The sequence below is a fragment of the Marmota flaviventris genome, chromosome 20 (assembly GCF_047511675.1).
Source record: "Marmota flaviventris isolate mMarFla1 chromosome 20, mMarFla1.hap1, whole genome shotgun sequence".
Classification (NCBI taxonomy): Eukaryota; Metazoa; Chordata; class Mammalia; order Rodentia; family Sciuridae; genus Marmota; species Marmota flaviventris.
In genome coordinates, this window is record NC_092517.1 from 18,823,419 (window position 1) to 18,825,918 (window position 2,500).

The following is a 2,500-nucleotide window of genomic DNA, read 5'->3' on the forward strand; positions in this document are numbered from 1 at the left end:
GTGGGCTCGGGTGCTTGCCAGCTGGGTGGGGGCACCTTCCCTGGGGACTGTCCCCCTGCATTCCTCCCCAGGCTGAGCCCACCTTTCTGTTTTAAAAAATATTTTCTAGCCGGACAGGGTGACCCACATCTGTCATCCCAGGGGCTCGGGAGGCTGAGGCAGGAGGATCGCAAATTGGAGGCCAGCCTCAGAAGTTTGTGACAAGGACAAGGACTGAGGACGGTTCAGCGCTCGGCCCTGGGAGAAGACTCCGCAGGCCGCCTGGGGCTGCCTGTGCCTGCGGTGACCTCTCACCAGGGCCACGAATTCCCACATTTGTCCCCAACAGCACCACAGAGGCCCACTTAGGGGACAGGCTCTTGGAGTCTCCGGGGATCAGAGGAAGTGACCTCAGTGTCCTGCCCCTTGGTGCCCGCCTGTCTCCTCACCAGGTCCTGACAGGTTCCTTGTCATTGTGGGAACCCTGTGACCCGGTACCTGGCTGCTTTGGGGTTGCGTGAGGGTCACAGCACATGACCTTGAGGGTGGTCGGTTGGACCCAAACGCCACGTCCCAGGCCCTGAAAGGGACTGGGGTGACATTGGATACCCTGGAACTGGTGGCCACCCCGTCACTTACCCCATAATGTGCTGGACGTAGGAGGGGTAGCGAAATTCCGTCTTATTGGCCCCTTTCTTCTCCACATCTGCTCCTACGGACAGAATACCCGCCCCCGGGGTGAGCACTCACATGGCCACCACATGGTGACATCAACAAGGGGCCCAGGGGGAAAGGCTGGGGAAGGATCATCAACGTGATTCTTTTTTTAAAAAAATAAGTCTATCTACAAATACAGCCAATAAACCCTGTGTTTCCATATAACTATAATGCACTAATTAAAAATAATAATAATAATAGCAGGGTGAGGTCGCGCACGCCTGTCATCCCAACAGCTCAGGAGGCCGAGGCAGGAGGATCGCGAGTTGGAGGCCAGCCTCAGCCACTTCGCGAGGCTCTGAGCCACTCAGCGAGACCCTGTCTCTAAATAAAATAGAAAAAGGGCTGGGGACGGGGCTCAGTGGGTAAGCGCCCCTGGGTTTAATCCCTGGTTAATAATAATAATAATTAATAATAATAATAATAATAATAATAATAATAATAGGGAAAGGGAGGCCTCCAGAGCTTCTGGGATGACAGGCGGGCGCCACCTAGCGGGCCCCCCGTGCATCTTCGAGCACCTTTGGACCCTCTGCTCTGCGCACAGGGATCTCGTGTCTTAGAAAGAAGTTTGCATCTTGAAGGAGGGAAATTGCAGAGTTGGGGACAGAAGCTCATCCTGAGTGTCCCACCTGCTCTCTGACCAGCAGTTAATGTTCTTTAACTACGTGGAGAAACTGAGGCCCAGAGAGGCCCAGCTGCCCACCTGGGAGGACCAGCTTCTGGGAGAAAGGCCTCGGGTAGAGGCTCAGGGGAGACTCCTGGGGCGCTGGCTGGGTGGCAGGAGGGGACCATCCTGGCCCTCCCCTCTGGCCTACCTGCTCGCTGAGCCTCTAGGAGGAAGGCGTTGCCATAGTCCCAAAAGAAGAAGTTCTCCTGGGCCAGATGATTGATGGCCGAGACGTGCCTCCTCAGGCTGCAAGGGAGGGGGCCTTGGCTCCACCCCGTGTCCCCGCCCTCCAGGCCCCGCCCACCGAGCCCTCGGGGTCCTTCCAGGGTCCACGCCCTGCAAGATGCCAACGCCCCCAAACCTCCCCCGACCCGATGCATGAGCTGGGGTGTCCCCGTTGTCTGTCTAAACCCTCCTCACTCAGGTGACAGCCCCCAAGCAAATACCTCCTGGTCCCCAAGCTCATAGGGGACCAGAATTAGCACTACTGTAGCTGGACATTGGGCGGGATTTTGCAAAAAAAATTTTTTTTCTGGTCCCAGGAATGAAACCCAGGGGTGCTTAACCCCTGAGCTCCGTCCTCAGCCCTTTTTATATTTTATTTAGAGGCAGGGTCTCCCCGAGTTGCTTTTGCTGAGGCTGGCCTCCAACTTGAGATCCTCCTGCCTCAGCCTCCCCAGCTGGCCTCCAACTCGCGATCCTCCTGCCTCAGCCTCCCCAGCTGCTGGAATGACAGGCGTGCGCCACCGCGCCCGGCTGCAAATCTTTTCTTTGGTCCCCCAAGCATTCCCGGAGTTAGGGTGAGCCCGTGACCCCATCTGGCTGACAGGAGGCAGAGACTCAGGGAGGTTAAAGTCCTGCCCAGTGTCCTGCAGCTGGCCACTGCTGAACCAGGGGACAGCCTTTCATAGTGGGTGGAGGGGGTGGGCTGTCCCTGCCCGAAGGTCTAGCCGTCCCCCACCCCCAGCAGCCCTGGGCCTCCCCCACCTCTCCTGGACCAAGCCTTTGAACTCAGCAGGGTTGGAGGCCATGAGACTCTGAGCCTCTGTGAAGCCCAGCTGCACCGGGTAGTAGCCGCCGTTGAAGGGGTTGTGGCAAGACGTCTGGTCCGAACCTAGGTCCACCAGGAGCTCC

At 57.8% G+C, this 2,500-nt stretch overlaps 1 protein-coding gene and 1 long non-coding RNA gene across 2 annotated transcripts in view; both read right to left on the reverse strand.

The window, feature by feature from the left end:
• Nucleotides 1-2,500, reverse strand: part of Uroc1 (urocanate hydratase 1) — a 23,954-nt gene that overhangs the window by 12,883 nt on the left and 8,571 nt on the right.
• On the reverse strand, nt 618-2,431 carry LOC139703037 (uncharacterized). Its single transcript, XR_011705565.1, has 3 exons — nt 2,354-2,431; nt 1,515-1,612; nt 618-691 (listed from the first exon to the last, which is right to left on the reverse strand). It is a non-coding gene; the product is annotated as an uncharacterized lncRNA (long non-coding RNA).